This window comes from Lontra canadensis, unplaced genomic scaffold, assembly GCF_010015895.1.
Source record: "Lontra canadensis isolate GAN:19392208 unplaced genomic scaffold, GSC_riverotter_1.0 scaffold218, whole genome shotgun sequence".
In the NCBI taxonomy this organism is placed as follows: domain Eukaryota; kingdom Metazoa; phylum Chordata; class Mammalia; order Carnivora; family Mustelidae; genus Lontra; species Lontra canadensis.
Window position 1 is genome coordinate 5,510 of NW_022631212.1, and position 17,341 is coordinate 22,850.

At 35.7% G+C, this 17,341-nt stretch overlaps 1 protein-coding gene across 8 annotated transcripts in view; it reads left to right on the plus strand.

Annotated features, from left to right (window-relative positions):
- Positions 1 to 2,483: 2,483 nt before the first annotated feature.
- Positions 2,484 to 17,341, plus strand: part of GPATCH8 (G-patch domain containing 8) — an 83,664-nt gene continuing 68,806 nt past the window's right edge. For 3 of the 8 annotated variants that reach the window (XM_032849056.1, XM_032849054.1, XM_032849059.1), the window contains exons 1-3: positions 2,484 to 2,565; positions 8,540 to 8,557; positions 10,807 to 10,879. The gene's annotated coding sequence lies outside the window, so the exon portion shown is untranslated. Of the gene's footprint in view, positions 2,566 to 3,575; positions 3,611 to 8,539; positions 8,558 to 10,806; positions 10,880 to 17,341 lie in introns of all 8 variants that reach the window. The other 5 variants (XM_032849057.1, XM_032849055.1, XM_032849060.1 and 2 more) reach the window with 3 other exon arrangements.

A 17,341-nucleotide genomic window follows, 5' to 3' on the forward strand; every position in this document is an offset into this window, starting at 1 on the left:
GATTTTTTTTATTTGAGAGAGCAGAAGTCGGGGGAGGAACAGAGGGAGAGGGAGAAGCAGACTCCCTGCTGAGCAGGGAGCCAGACGTGGGGCTCCATCGCTGGACCTCCAGATCATGACATGAGCCACTCAGGCACCCAAGAGTTCCTAAGGTTTAAAAAAACTTAGCTGGCTGTGTTTAGAAATTTGTTAAGCATCTCATTTGGAACATGTTCTAATCTACAGAAGGATTTTCTAAATGACTAAATCTGGGGCACCTGGCTAGTTCATTCAGTAGTGCATGCAACTCTTGATCTTAGGGTTGTAAGTGTGAGCCCCATAGAGATTAATTAAAATATAAATAAAATTTTAAAATGATTTTAAGTCTACAGATGAAAGGATTTTGCTAATGATTCATTATCTGTTTGGAAAAATTTGAGGGATTTCTTGTGCAGTAAGGATGAACTAGAATGGCTTTTCTTAGATGTCCATATTCTTTTTTATGGAGTTACTTGGTAGTTCTCTCATAATATCTGCAGGTGTTTTGTGCTTTTATTATATCATCTTTGATAGTGATAAATTTGGGGGCAGTTCTCTTTTGATTTAAAATATGGTTGTCCTAAGTTACTCTGAAGTAACTTTCAAAATAGTATCCAGTTATTGTTGGTAGGATGAGATTTTATCTTTAAATCCTATAGAGCTGTGGAGTGAAAGAGTTACTAGATTTAGTGGGACATTGTTATGCAATGTGAGGTTTTTCAGTTAATCTGAGTATTTGGATGTTTACTATTTGGGAATTTTGAAGCACCTTGCAATTAATGCCTTGTAGTAACTGTTTTTAATTTTTTATCTGTTGTTTTAGAAGTTCAAAGAAAAGGCAAGTGTTAATTTTAAAGAGATTGTTGGACAAAATACTGGAGATAAATCCTTTCAGGATTTATAGCTATTTTTTCGTTTTTAGTATTTGTTGATGATTGCTTTTCCTCCTTGGAATGTCAGCTCTTCAGTTTTTAGGATTTGCTTTGTTTCTTTGGAAAATCCATTCCTGTTACTCTTTTCTTTTGGATAGACTACTGCACAATTTTATTTTTATTTTTATCATTTTTATTATAGTAAAATACAATATAAAAGTACCATTTTAAGTACTTTAAAGTATACAGTTCAGTGGCATTAAGTACATTAACTTGTATGACTGTTATCACCACCACTGTCTAATTCCAGGATTTTTTTTTTATCAGTACCACACAATTTTAGCACCTAATTGTTCTGGGATGTTTAGCCACCACATTTTTAGGGTTATAAGAGATAAATAAGATTTAGTTTTTTTTTTTTTTTTTTTAAGATTATTTATTTATTTATTTGACAGACAGAGATCACAAGTAGGCAGAGAGGCAGGCAGAGAGAGGGGGAGGCAGGCTCCCCGCCGAGCAGAGAGCCCGATGTAGGGCTCGATCCCAGGATCCTGGAATCATGACCTGAGACGAAGGCAGAGGCTTCAACCCACTGAGCCACCCAGGCGCCCCAATAAGATTTAGTTTTGTTCTTAAGGACTTTACAGTCTGATGAGAGAAACAAGTAACCTAGTGTTTATGATACAGTGTGGCAGATTATATGTTTTATATCTCTATCATTAAGTTTTATTCAACCAAAATTTTACCTTGAAAAATTGTGCCCTACCACTCCACACACTGAATTAATGTAGGCTCTTCAGTCTTTTCATTTAGGTCAATTCAGGACTCAACAAACCATCATGACTGCTTCTGTAACAAAAAGGGTATCAGAAAATTGGTATTCTGATTTAATGCCAAATTATGAGCATTTCTTTTCTAATGAAGCAGGGAGATGAGAGAAAACCATGATTAGCGAGAACTTCCTAGTTGTCTGCACCTACCCGCAGTTGAACTGTTTTGACTTATTCTAGTTGCAGTGACTCCTTGCTTGATTATGGTCAAATATGGCATTACACAGACATGTTTATCTCTCTCGGCAGATCATTTGAGGAATAGCTGTGTTTGGAATAACGTGTCAAGAGATTGTGTGTTCGAATTCCTTGAAATTTGGGAGTTAGCACTTAAAGTTGAATGTTTTTAGCAGTTTTAGTTAGAAGCAATGTTACCAACGTTGGACAGTATTATAGGTTTTGTTTTCATTCTTCTGTTACTTATTCTCTGTAGTACGGGATTGTTTATGAAAAGTTAAACATGGATCTTTGTTTCTAAGATCCTACAGTCTTCGTAATATAGTCAGTCTGAGAAGAAGTTGATAGTCCAAATGCTTTTAATAGTATTTTAATTAGCAATTTCAGTGTTTGCTGTATAGGAAGAATTCATATTACTAGGCTTAGACTCCTCTAATAAATTATTTTTGTAGATTTAGAAAAGTCTGAATTTGTGACACAGTTTTGACTGCTGAAAAAGAATGAAAGTTTAAAATAACACTTAGTTTGATTAGATTATTAATAATTTCAGCATTTATTACTTTTGAAAAATAACTGTAGTCTTGTTCTTTCAGGGTAATCACTTTGATCAGTATGAAGAAGGACATTTGGAAATTGAACAGGCATCACTTGACAAGCCTATAGAATCGGTAAGATGATCAGTGCTTAATTTTGGGTCATAGTTAGGTAGTGTTTGTGTGACACTTGATGTGAATGAATTTAAATTTATTACAGTACAGTTTAGAGTGTTTCTTTGTTTTTTTGTTTTTTTTTTGCATGCCCTACAATAATCAAATAGAGTTTGGGATGTAATCTAATATTTAATGTTTTGGGAAATCGGTCTGAAAAATCTAGAAACAACTTAGCATTTGATGGAAAAATATCATTTTGGCCCATAGTGATATTCTGTTAAAGATAGCAAGTTAAAGTTTAGCATTTTTGTAAATTAAATAAAGGAGTAAAATGTATTTTGATCCTTGAAAAGCTTCACCTTTCTTGGGCAACACAATCACGTGTGAAATGTTCCATTAGGAATAGTTAAGGACTAATACAGTTACCAGACGCTTGTGAAAAATGACAAATTTGGTAGCTTACGTAGATGTCTGGTTTTTGTGAAAAGCTGATTTCTATCTCTTTACATGGCTTAGTTTTAGATATTGATATAAAGTAATAGAACAAGGGATTTATTTTCCCGACTTAATTTAAAAAAAAAATCCCAATTTTTAAACATTATTTTCATTTTGAAAAGACTTTTATTTTTAAATTACACAGTTCATTGTTAAAAAAGTCTAAACTTGTCAGTATTGTCAGTATTTAATATTTGTGGTTAGTGTACATATTTTAATAAGTGTTTCAGTGAGTTATTGGTAAACTTGAGCAAAAATGACCAAAGAGGAAATCTTAATCTTTATAGCAGTCAAGACATATCCCCTCTCCTTTTAAGAAACATTAGCTTCTCCTCCTTCCTCAGGAAAATAAGGCAGTTTAGAGAGCACAGATATTTTAACTTTTAGCTTTTATTTTCAAACTGTAACATAGTAAAGGATCAACATATATTTATGTTCCTGATTAGGTTGGTGTTGTGTGTGTGTTTGTGTGTGTGTTTAGATGTTTACAGAAATTTACACAACTTGGGGTGTTCGACATTTTTCTTCCACAGCAGTTGGCCCATATTAGCTAAGCAGCCATGATCTGGTTTGTATTGCACGGTCTGCCTTTTTTTAATTTCTTCTCTAGGGTTTCTTTCTCCCCCACCTCCCCTTCTTATTTCTGTTCTTCTGGTCCAGTGAACACTGCATATAGTACCTTCTGTCTTAATGTGCTGGCATGATGCTAGACTTAGGCATGGCAGTAATTGATGACGCATGTGATAATGCTGCAGAGGGAGAATTCATATCTGGTAGTGTGCTGAAAGCCCGGTCTTGCGTTTTGATTTGAGGATATAATGCCAAGTCCACATTGCTAAGTTAAAAATCACTGAAGTGTGTGCCTTGTTCTATATCATCTAGGGAATTATCACAAGGCAGAATTTTACAGTGAAGTCTGTAAGCTAGCTAGATTAGTATTTTGTACTTGAAAAATAATTTAATTTTTCCATTTTATTTAAATGTTTCTTTGGGTCATAGTTTAAGAACAGATAGCTATCAGAAGGAAGACCCAAGTACCATATCTACAAGGTACATGGTTAATATTCTTAAATAAGCTACATTCTGTGGGTACTCTCAGTAGTAGGAAATTTAATTAGACTAAATTTGCACCTTAGTATTCATTATTACTATACTCAATAAAGATTTTTTTAAAACTTTAATAAACATTTCTAAAGCAATTTAGGGCTGCATTTTAAAGTTTTGGAAAATTCCTTCCTTTGGTGTGTGAGGCTAATGCTGTTTTTCCTCTCACACTGTCCAGGATTTTTTCCAGCACATGTCATAGGAAGAATGCTATCAGAAGACAGTCTGACTGAGTCATCATTGTTGAGTAATCCCAAAGAGTAGGAGTGGAATTGATACATGCTCTCTTTATTGAGCAGTATTATCTTCACTTAAAATAATGAATGGTATAGTACTTAACTGGATATTTAATTTTTAAAAAATGAATAAGTGTATGTTCAGAGCTGTATATTAATAAAGTATATTTCTAATGAAAATTTACTCCTGAAACAAATAAATAAATATTATTGATGTGGTAGTTTAGGTAGTAGGAGGAGGAGCTTCCTAGTCTGCATTGTGTTAGATGGAAGTGGGGACACACAACAAAGAGGGATTTTATTTCTTTGACCAAATCACTGGGGAACAAACTGATTAAGGGAAGGTTTTAAAGAAACTTTTGCTAAAACAATTGGCATGAAAGTTGGTAGTGTGGTATCAATTCCTCTCTTCTCCTCCCACCCCCCCCCCAAAAGAAAATACCCTATCACCTAAGGAATGTCCACTAAATAAGTGTGTTTTAGTTATGTGGCTGGTTGGCTATATTGAACTCTTGTTCTTAGGGGAAATGGCATTGCTCTCACGTACAGTCTCCGCTGAATCAAAGTCTTTCTCTGCAGCAATATCTGTTGAGAGGTGCTGCCTGTTTTGCTACAGCATGCGACTCAAAAGTGGCTGGAAATACGCAGCTTGGGAGTCTACAGATCATTGCAGGAGCTAAAGGTCTAGTCATTTTTTTTTTTTAAAACAAAGGTAATCTGCAGCAGCTGGTAACCGTGGAAGTCTCTGCACAGGTTTGTGCCAAGAAATATGCCTGTGAGAAGGGTTATTGTGAGTATAGGATGAAGGTCTTTTCCATTGGTAATAGGGTAAATTTGTTGCAAACTGGCAAGATGGGGAATGCAATACAAAGACTCAATAATGCATTATGCTTTTAGTAAACTTCCGAAGTCCAGATTTGTTAGATGATACAGGTATTTCCTTTCAATCAGGAAGTGTGGGAAACATCTCAAAATCCAGCATTTATAAAGTATTTCATAATTTTTGTTAGAAAGTTTTATTTCCCCTACTTTATTTCAACCAACCAGATATCTTTCAGTGAAATTTTTGGTCAGGAATAAAATTTTGTTCTAAGAAAATTATGAAAGAATTGCCAGACAACTTGATTAGAGAAAATGGAAAGTATTAATGTTTTACCTTTATTACAAAAAAAGTCTTAGGATTTGAATTTTAAGTTATTGCTTAATGATTTTTTTTAAGTCCCACCCATTATAATTATACGCTCTACATTCTTAAGAAAGATAAACTACTTAGAAAACAAAACTTAATCTAAAGCCATAGCTCAGTCTAGAATTCCACATAGTTCCAAGAACTGGTTGGTGTGATTTAGGATATAATGGTTTTTCATTACCTTTGTCATCGACAATGAGAAATGAGATGGCGGCATGATTATAAGCTATACAGAAGGCAAAATACCTGCATCATAGTAAAATTGTCACAGTTGCTCTTGGAAGTAAAACTATCATCAGCCATTAGTTGGTCTTTGTTTTACCTGATAAAAATCCCGTCTTTATAGTTCTTAGGTTGACTGAGCTGTTTTAAAAAAATTAAGTTTTCAAACTCCAGTTGCTGATGTTTACTTTGCTCATGTAGGGTTTTAGATGTACATGTATAATTGAGTTTTGTCATGTTGCATATCTGTTTAGATCTGTGGACTCCACTAGTTCCAAACTGTAACTATAAGACTGCTGATTTGACATTTAGCAGTGACCATATGTGGACTGCACTATAAATAATGTGCTTCTTGGAGCTGAATGGTGTAGCATTACTATATGGCTTTTCTCTCTAGTCTTCATTGTGTCATCTGTAGTGAGCTATAGATTTTTTTGTTTCGGGAATTTTTACAACTTGTTGTTTGCATGGGTTCACCTAGTAGCATTTGGTTTTTGCTTATAGAGTCTTTCAATACACAATCAGCAAAGCTTACAATCCACTCAAGAGACTTACCATTTTTGTCACTTGAAAATGGTCTAAATGGTGTAAATTGAATGTGGCTGTCAACTAAAAGAAAATTGAGTGTGGAGTTAATACTCATCCAGTTACTGACATAATTGTAGTATAGTTTTCTCTTGAGACATGATATTCTGTTTCCTGCTCTAAAAACTGGAATCAGACTCTTGAAATAAAATAAATTTTTATCTGTGTTTTGGCAGGGTCCCATTTTACAGATTGGTGGTGCTGTTGCCAAAATGGTCATTGTTATTATGATGGAATATAGTTTATGGAGCAGAGAAAATTTCTTGGGAAAATTTTCTGCTTGATAATAAATACAAATATTGAGGAATGGCTGAAATAATAATGAGGTTTTTTGTTGTTTTTGTTTTTTCTGGTATTGTGTTTCAGCATGTTGATAGTTTATAATAACTTACATTTCTTGCTTTCAGAGATGTTCCCATTTAAAAATTATATTTTCCTTTCTTACACATATCATAGAAGGGAACAAAGAGTAAAAATACAGCATTTTAGTTCTAGATTTAACTTTAGAAATAGAAAAGAAAAAAGGCCAACTGAGGTAGTCAGTATAAAAAGTTTGGGTTTTCAGTTCAGTTTCATGGTTTGACCAGAATTATGAAATTCATGCCTAACCAAAGAAAATGCCACACTGCCACCATTTTGGTCTTGAGCACAGAGAGTAACAAATAGCTTGTGGTAACTCTGTGAATTAAGTGGAACCCAGTTTTTTGCCTGCCTCCCTTGGGCAAAGGTCAGTTGCTTTATCAGTTAATTTAGAATGAGTATTTGCCTTGATGTGCCTGGCTGGCTCAGTTCATAGAACATGCAACTCTTGATTTTGGGGTCATAAGCTTGAGCCCCACGTTGGGGGCAGAGTTTACTTAGGTAGGTAGGTGGGTAGGTAGGTGGAATTGTCCTGCAGTTCTTCCATGTGCATTTAATTTAAAACAGCCTGTTATTGTCATGTCCCTTTGTCAGTTATAAACCAGACAGTGTTATAAAAGAAAAAGAATTCTGTTACTTATTTTTGGTTCTATGACATTATAGTTAAACCTCAAATTATGTATTTTATTTTAAAATCAAACACTGAAAGATTTTTTTTTGTTTTGTTTTATTTTTTTATTTTTGAAAGATTTTTTAGTCACTACTAAAGTGAAATAGTAAAATGCTACTACTTAGAGGTAAATTTAGTGCTCATTGTCCTTGTTATTCTAGGCTACCTGTTTGAGCTTTAAATCACTTACTCCAATTTATTGTCATAAATAACATCCATGGGAATAATTAGCAAAATCACAACTCCAGATAGAGATAGGAGATTACTATTTTCACAGGCTTATGAGCGAGTTCCTTGTTCTTTCACTGTGAATGTTCAGTGAACATTTTGATCATTTCAGAGATAGGCAAGTCTGCTTTGTTCTACTTTGTTATGAGGTATTTTGGTGTGTCTTCCTTGTGTTATCCATTATCCCTAAGCCTATTGGATTTTTGACAAGTGTTTATAAAACTTCTTTTCTTTTTTTGGTAGGAAAAGGGACCATACTGAATACTAGCCCTTTCTGCAGAGTCACAGAGCTGCCTTTTTTCCTCCAAAAGCAGGTAGTCTGGAATGATAGGAAAGGTCCAGATTTTCTGTATTAGTCATTCACTTAATCTAGGAGGTTGGTAAGGGGAAGAGGTTCTGGGAGAGATATGTCCATTGTTTCTGTTGCCTTTTGTTGTAACCATAAGGACGTAGAGTGAGTGGCATGGTAATTTTAATATAGACCCTGACATTCTGTTCCTTGTTAATAATTAGGAATATAAATTTAATTAAAGAACAGTTTTCACCTAAAGTTTGAGAAATGCCACTATCATTTTGTATCAATAGCTTTTTTTTTTTTTTTTGAGGTGACAGCCATCTTGAGTGGTTTTGTAAAAGTGGTGCTAATGTGTATAATCCCTAAAGTTTTCTTTTTTCTTCCTCTCCCTTTAACATTTGCTTTTCCTTTCACTGTTGTCAGTCACAACACGCTGCTCTTGAATCTCTCAGCTGGTCTTGACTCGTGAATTTACTTATGCTTTCACTCTTCTTTAATAAATACATTAATTGCAAGCAGTGAATTGAAAACAAGACAAAAAAAAAAAACGACCATTAGTGATTGGACAGTTTCTTACTTTGTGTTACATTTAACTGTTCTTTTGACAGCCCAGTTTTTAAAGCCAGGTTCGTATGGAAATGCTTTCACTCCACTTGCACTGCTTTTGGAAATAGCATACTGCTTCATCTGTCTGTTTATTTTAGTGCATTCATAATATAACACAGTCAGCATAATGTCTCATCTCCACTTAGCCAAAGATTGAGTTTTCTTAAATAAAAAAAGAGGGCAGCAATTTTTGTCAGCATGGTTTAATATCCTAAATCTCTGTGCCAAGTATAGTTGTAAAATTATAGTTATAAAAGTAGCTGATTAAAAGATTAAACAACAATTTTGTCAACTACATAATCTTAGAGTCATTCTGCTATCCTTGTCCTTTCCATAGTTACTTACTTGTAGGAGTTATGATATAAAGTAAGGATTTTATGTACAGGTAAGTTTATATTTATGGTAGGATAATAAAGACCTCTTCATTTTCTGCTAACACTACTTGTATTAAGACTTGAATTATTTTTTAGGTTTTTTAAGTCTAGTAATGTGGAAGTCGTCAACTGGGTTTATACATAACCATGGCATTTTCAAATTCTTTTAGTTCCTGGCAAAAAGTAATTTCTAGTGACCTTTTGTGTACCATATTGATATTGTATCTATATGTTTAAAACAAGAGTATCTTGTTTTAGAAACAAATTTTCTTCCTCTTTTTTTTTTTTTGAAACAGATTTTCCATTATTGTTTGCCTCCTTTTTTGTTTTTAAAAAAGTACAGAGATCTCCACTTCCCCTCACCCCTACCCCCCCCCCCCCCAGCCTGATCATTGAAGTAATCAGTTGCTCAGCCAAGTTTTCCTGTTTGCAGTTTGCATGTCATAAACCTGTGGAAGGAAACTGTCCCCACAGCCCCCAACTTAAACAGAACATAGGGGAGGCTTAATCTTCCTCTTCTAATTTACCGTCTGAAAAGAAAAATAACAGTAAAATAATTTTTTTCTTCTGTAATTCTAAAGACCATTTTGTCAATGAATATGGAGCTAGAAGATAAAAAAGTTTTAACAGGAGATATTTGATTTTAAATCAGTAATTTGTGGCTTTAACTTTTTAGATGGATTCAGGAAATAGCTTATTTTCTTTTTGTGTGTGTGTATTTTTTGTTGTTGGGTTTTTTGTTTTTTTGTGTTTTTTTTTTTTTTAGGAAATAGATTATTTTTAAATGGTGATACCAGCTTAGTACTATAAATTACATTTTAATGCATAGAGAACCCTTTGTGTTTGTTATTTGAAAATGTTCCCATGAGTTTAGGAGCATTTTAGCTGACGTAGTTAATGGTTATATTAATTTCGTCTCCATACTTCACAATATTTGTAAAAAGCAAACAGGACAAAGGTATGCAGAGGTGTCTAAGATCTTGAACCCTTACACAGAAGCTGACATTAATTGTTGTTTCTGGTGTCTTTTCGTACAGTTTACATTAAAATACCTTTTCTGATGTGCTCCTAGGAAGATGAGACATTATGTATATTGATTTTTTCCCCCTACATGCACTAATGGTTCTTTACTGTTAACTTATTGCTAGGCCTGTTTCATTCTAACATTTTAGCATTTTTGTTAGATTACATGTTGAAATGCATCACTCAGTCTGTGCTTGAGCTCATTTTATTTTTCTGTTTAATCAATTTAATTTCTTGTTTTACTAACCTCACTGTTTTTTCAGTTTAATATTGGCTGCATGCTAGTTAAATATTTATATATTTTTTATATATATATATATATTATAAAAAAACCAATCAAGTCTAGCCTGGATTTTGCTCTGATTGTGTTTTCATTTCTAGTGGTGGGGCAGTCTTACACTTACAACTTACTTTGTATCATGAAAGCCTGACACATAAACAAAATAACTAAACACAGTGTAGATTTTCTTTAAAAAAAAAAAAAAATCTTAAAGTGGTGCTGTCTAGGTGGTGGATATGATTGTATAAGTACCTTGATTTTATGCTTTTTAATGTTAGTTTTAAACTTCATAAATGTATTCTTCCCCTTTTCCCTTCCCTTTTTTCTCCTTTTTGAAGTGTTATGTACAAAAGTTGCCCAGCACACCATCAGAAAGGACCCTTACCCCTATGTTCTTCCCATATAAAATATTGGCCAGCATTTCTTTTTACATTAATGCCCCCTTTATTGGGCACATTTACCCTACTATTAGCATCTTTTTGCATGCAATATGTAGAATTATCTCTTGCTCATCACCTGTTTAAATGTCACTAGGAAGGGAAGAATATATTATTGGAATATTTTTGGTTTGTCTCTCTGTTCTGTCTGTCAGGATAATATTGGACATCGCTTACTCCAGAAACATGGGTGGAAGCTGGGCCAGGGATTGGGAAAATCTCTTCAGGGTAAGTTTTTTAAATGTACAAAAAGAAAGAAAGAAAAAACAGTGTTTTTGATTTGATCTTATGCTTGAATATATTGATTGTCTTTTTTTTTTTTCTTAAGTGTTTGGGCTTTTTCCCCCTGCCTTTTCTCCCCTAGAACAGTCTATATTTTTCCTATAACTGTATTTTAAGTTACTATTATGCTAATAGGTTTTCAAGAGTGAACTGCTGTGTCATGAATACTTTCAGGGCAAACATTGTGTATGTTTGGCTGGACTGGTTTTAAATTTTTTTGGTGGGGGCGATGGGTGATGGGTGGGTGGAATAAAAGAAACACACTGTCTCAGAGTGTGCTTTCTTTGTGTCATTTAGCGATGTTGTATTGTAGCTTCAGTATTATAAAAGGAGCCATTCAACAGCAGAATTTAATTTTTGCCTTTCCAAATTCTTCCTGAAGCTGGTGATTGCCCATGGTTCTTTTTCTCTGCAGTCAGAATCCACATAGTAGTAGAGAGAAGAATTAACCCACATGAAACAAAAAATGGAAGCAGAAGTTTGTTTCCTAAGACTCTCTGAGCAGAGGTCAATTTCTCAGGTTCAGATCAGGCTCTGGAAAATATATGACTTAAAATTTCCATTGAATTTATTTTTCTTTTAACTATAGTAATCATTTGGATAAAAACAAAATACTAACATTTCTGCTTTTGAGTATTTGTTAGTTGGAAACCAACTCCGTTCACTTTTTAGCTCCTTCATGTTCATGAGCTACTGTTTATTCTTCGCGGATGTGAACACTACTTCAGAAATGATGGGAATCATTGCACTACTACTTCTGGTCATGGGGAGGGGTCTCATTGTATAAAGGGGTCTTTGGGGAGAGGTGTACTTTTATTGACTAATTCTTTGAGTATTGGAAATAGATTTTTACAGTTTGGGAAGTCTAATCAACTCAATTGTGTGTGTTAAGGGCACAGGATAGGGCATAAAGTGGAATGTTCTAGTCTTTAAAATCTTTGCTTTTTTTTTTTTAAGATTTTATTTTTTTGAGAGAGCGGGGGTGGGAGGGAGGAGCAGAGGGAGAGGGACAAGCAGACTCCATACTGAGTGTGGAGCCTGATGAGGGGCTCGATTTCACGACCCTGAGATCATGACCTGAGCTGAAACTAAGAGTTGGACACTGCTGACTGAGCTACCCAGGTGCCCACTAAAACCTTTGCTTTTTGAATTATAATCCTAGTAGTTCTATTAAAATTAGTATTTATTACTAAGCAGTAATCTGTTTTGGGGGGGGAGATAGAAAGATTTGATTACCATTAAACTTGTTTTCTCTGAGTTCAAAATGAGTTGGTACAAAAAATACAGTTAAGAGCAAATCTCTTTGAATCCCAGAATTTTTCATTTGTAAGCTTAGAGACTTTACACCTAGCAGAGGAAAAGAAAGAGTAAGAGAAAGTGAATTTAAGAAAAGGAAGGTAATTGAATACTCACTTGTTTTTCAGTGATAGAAAAATTTAATTTTTACCTTAAGAATACTGTAGGGGCGCCTGGGTGGTTTAGTCGGTTGAGTGTCTGCCTTTGCTTGCGTCATGGTCCCAGGATCCTGGGATCAGCCTGCATCGGGTTCCCTGCTCAATGGGGAGCTTGCTTCTCCTTCTCCCTCTGCCATTCCCCGTGTTTGTGCTCTCTGGCTCTCTCTATCAAGTAAATGAGTACTAAAAAACAAACAAATAAAACAGTAGAATTTTGGTTGTGTTTTGAGCTTTGAGCTCCTTGAAAAGAGTTTTTATTCATATTTTAACTCCCATCTTCATGGTTGCAGGTATATAGTAAACATTTAATAAATCTTGAGTACCTTATTCATCTAAATTACAAAGGGAATTTGAAGCCCATATCTTTTTTTTTCTTTTTAATGTGGTAAAATACACATAATGTAAAATTAACATGTTAACCTTCTTTTTCCATCTCAACCATTTCATTATTTTTATGTTTTTAAAAGATTTTATTTATTTATCTGAGAGGGAGAGAGAGAGCACGTGAGTGAGCAAGAGCATAAGAGCAAGGAGAGGGAGAAGCAGACTCCCTGCCTAGCAGGGAGCCCAATGTAGGCTGGATCCCAGGCAGCTGAGATCATGAATTTGCCACCCAGGCACCCCTCATCTTAAATGTGACTTAAACATTTTAACACTACCATCAGTAGTGTTCACTAAATTCACAATTATTGTGCAAAGCTCATCTGTTTTGAATGGCTGGTACTGTATCTTTACCCTGGAGAAGAAGGGAATCTTATTGTATTACCAATGTTAAAGGCTGAGTTTAATGGTCTTGTAAATGGATCTTTATTTTTTAAGTGTCAGATTCAGCAGTGTGCATACTTATCTTGCATAGTTGTCTCTGTAATAACCACATGATCTAACCTAGAATGTGGCCACATTTATGGCATGTAATATGACAGATTTTTTTTTCATTGTACCAAACCTTTACTACAGATAACCATTGAAGAAAATGGTTATCTGGGGCGCCTGGGTGGCTCAGTGGGTTATGCCTCTGCCTTCAGCTTAGGTCGTGGTTTCAGGGTCCTGGGATCGAGCCCCGCATCGGGCTCTCTGCTCAGCGGGGAGCGTGCTTCCCCCTCTCTCTCTGGCTGCCTCTCTGCCTGCTTGTGATCTCTGTCTGTTAAATAAACAAAATCTTAAAAAAAAAAATGGTTATCTAGTCGATCTAGTGAAAATGATAATGCCTTGTTAGTATTTCATAGTATGTAATTTCTGGGCTCATCGCTTTGTAAATTCTGTCAGTTCTCCTTTTTATTTGATTTTAGGGCTCTAACATCTTTAACATAGCCATCCACGAGGCTCCTGGTGGCTCAGGGTTAAGCCTCTGCCTTCGGCTCAGGTCATGATCTCAGGGTCCTGGGATTAAGTCCCCCATTGGGCTCTCTGCTCAGCGGGGAGCCTGCTTCTCCCTCTCTCTCTGCCTGCCTCTTTACTTACGATCTCTCTCTCTGTCAAATAATTAAAATCTTAAAAAAAAAAAAAAAAAGCCATCCACTAAAATTTAAACCTGATCTCTTCAGGATATTTTGTTAACATTTAAAAATTATTTCTACCAGAGGTGCCTGGGTGGCTCACTCAGTTGGTTAAGTGTCTGCCCTCGGCTTGGGTCATGATATCATGGTCCTAGGATGGAACCCTAGTCTGGTTCCCGGCTCAGTGGGGAGTCTGCTTCTCCCTCTTCCCCCGCCCCTCCACCCCTCTCCTTCTCTCTCTCTCAAATAAATAAATCTTAAAAAAAAAATAAAAATTATTTATTATTCATCCAAGGTTTTTACAAAGAGTGTCATCCTTGGAGGTTACAGTGCAAATATCTTGTCACTGGATAGATTGGGGAATAGGGTATGCTGACTCTGGAATGAGATTATCTGTGGCATGGTAGAGATCTGTACTTTATAAATTGGGTTTATTTTTGTACTCAAATTTCCTTTATTCTTACCACTTTTTTTCTCCCTTAGTAGTAAGATATTTCAGAAGTTTAAAAAAAGAATTTTTATTGTGTGTGGCAGATGAGTGATTGCTAGTATTTAAAAAAAAGACTTGTAGAAAAGATCTGTTGACAAGGTGTCTGAAGGGAACAACACAGAGAAAAGACAATTTCTTATGGACAATTGCTTATTGTAGAGGCAGAGGATATATTTAATTTGGAATAAAGAAACAATGAATGAATGATAGTTGTATTTTGTGGCAGTTGGACTAGATTTGTTTCTTGAAATTGTTTTATAACCTTCTGGAAGGTTTAAAATGGAATGGAGGGGTGCCTGGGTGGCTCAGTTGGTTAAGCCTCTGCCTTCAGCTCAGGTCATGATCTCAGGGTCCTGGGATCAAGCCCTGCATCAGGCTCTCTGCTCAGCGGTGAGCCTGCTTCTCCCTCTCTCTCTACCTGCCTCTCTACCTACTTGAGATCTCTGTCAAATAAATAAATAAAATCTTTAAAAAAAAATCTTAAGGCCAGGAGGAAGCAAGATTAATTTTCTCAAAGAAAATCTATCACAAAAAGATTTTCTCGAGGCTGTTAAAAAAAAAAAAAGTTAGCGTGATGCAAGATAAATGGTATCTCTGCCTACTTGTGATCTCTCTCTGTCAAATAAAAGTCTTTAAAAAAATAAAATGGAATGGGATGCAGCTCAAATCTTTATTTTGCTGTGAAATGTGTAGTCAGTAGGTGTAGCCCAGATGTGGGGTACCTAAACTCCCTTTGTTATATATATTGTCTGGGTGCTTTTTGATGATTTGGTGTTTTTTTGTTTTTTGTTTTTTGTTTTTTGTTTTTAAATCACAAGCAAAAGTTCAGCCCCTGGGAAAAATGGATGGGGTCTGATATTGTTTCATAGCTCACCCTGTCTAGAAGGTTCAATCAGTAACAGACAACCAACACATAATTACTGAGATAATAATGCATTCTAGCTATACTGGCTATAAATAGCATAAGCAAGGGACAAAGTAGGTAAGAGATTGTTCCTGTTCCCCCAGTCTTGCTCTTTTAAACTATTGTAGATCTTTGAAGGTTTCTTGAGTTTTATACTTTTATGTACTCTTTTCATGCTTAGAATTAAGTATGTGATCAGTCTGAATATGTAATTGACAAATCACTCCAAGTTCATTGAGTGTAGGGAATCTTGTCTAGTTTTGTGTAAAAGTACTTGGTGTAGGATGTGAAGGCAGTGTGAGCAGCATTTCGAAATACAAGATAGGTTTGAGTTTGGCTCTGCCTCTTACTTTAAGTAAAGGGACAAGTTACCATCACGGAGTTATTTTTTAAGTCCAGTAAATTTCAGTCCAATAAAATCTTTGCTCATTTATTCAGTTATGGGGTGAAGTAAATTAATATAAATTATGAACTCCCTTTATAAAAACTATAAAATGCTGTGTAGATGCTGATTGCTGTTAACACCCCTGCTGTGTAGATTTAGATGTTTGAATTGAATTGGAGATCATCCATCTGTAAGTCCTTTTTCTTACCAACTTTAAGTAATCTGTACACCCGTTGTGGGGCTTGAACTCAAAACCTGAGATCAAGAGTCTCACACTCACTGACTGAGCCAGCCAGGTGCCCCCCATCTTTAGGTCTTAATCAGAAACCTAAATATAATTAAAAAAAAATAGAGGGGCACCTGGGAGGCTCAGTTGGTTAAGTGTCTGCCTTCGGCTCAGGTCATGATCCCAGGGTACTGGAATTTAGCCTTACATGGGACCCCCTGTTCAGCAGGGAGCCTGCTTCTCACTCTCCCTTTGCTGCTCCCCCTGCCCATACTCACTTTACCAAATAAATAAATAAAATCTTAAAAAAAAAAAGTAGAGAAACACTGTCTTGCTAGTCTGTATTTCTCAGAATTTACAGTATAGTAGCTATAATGTCCTCCATATGTGCTAGATAATTGACTCCCGGATCTGTATTTTTAGTGCTCTGTGCATTTTAGGGTCTGTGAACCCCTTATTTTGGTGTCTGTTTCACTGATTCTGAGATCATTAGTTATTGCCGCTTCTGAGCCTAATTTGCACAATCTAAGAAGAGCCTCAATCACTTAACAGTGGCATTGGGAAAACTGGTGAGCCACCCAGAAAAAAAAAGTTGGATCCTCACTGTGTTGCCTTACCCTGACATATATTCAAGATGGATAAAATATTTAAATGTTAAAAAAAAAAAATAAGAAGATCGTTAGGGTGTGCACTGGGATAATTATTTTATTTTACTTTATTTACTTTTAAAGATTTTATTTGAGAGAGAGCACAAGTAGAGAGGGAGGGGCAGAGGGAGAGGAAGAAACAGATTCCCCGCTGAGCTGGGAGCCCGATGTGGGACTCCATCTTAGGACCCTGGGATCATGATGCAAGCCGAAGACAGACTTTTTTTTTTTTTTTTTTTTTTAATTTATTTAACAGAGAGAGACAGAGATCACAAGTAGCAGAGAGGCAGAGAGAGGGAGGGGGAAGCAGGTTGCCTGCTGAGCAGGGATGTGGAGCTCTATCCCAGGACCCTGGGATCATGACCGGAGCCGAAGGCAGACGCTTAACCGACTGAGCCACATAGGCACCCCAGTAATTATTATTTTAAAAATAATGTTGGAGTCATGCCTGGGTGGCTCATTTGGTTTAGTGGCTGCTTTTGGCTTGGGACATGATCCTAGGGTCCTGGTGTCGAGTCCTGCATCAGGCTCCTTGCTCAGTGGGGAGTCTGCTTCTCACTCTGCCTGCCACTCTCCCTGCTTGTGCTGTCTCTCTGTCTCTCTCTATGACAAATAAAATAAATAAAATCTTGAAAAAAACAAATAAAAATAATGTTGAAGAAGCACCTGGTTGGCTCAGTCGGTAGCACATGTGACTCTTGATCTTGAGGTCATGAGTTCAAGCCCCATGTTGGGCATAGAGTTTACTTAATAATGTTGGAATAAGGATTTTTTAAAAATCCACATAAGGTATTATTTGCTTCAGG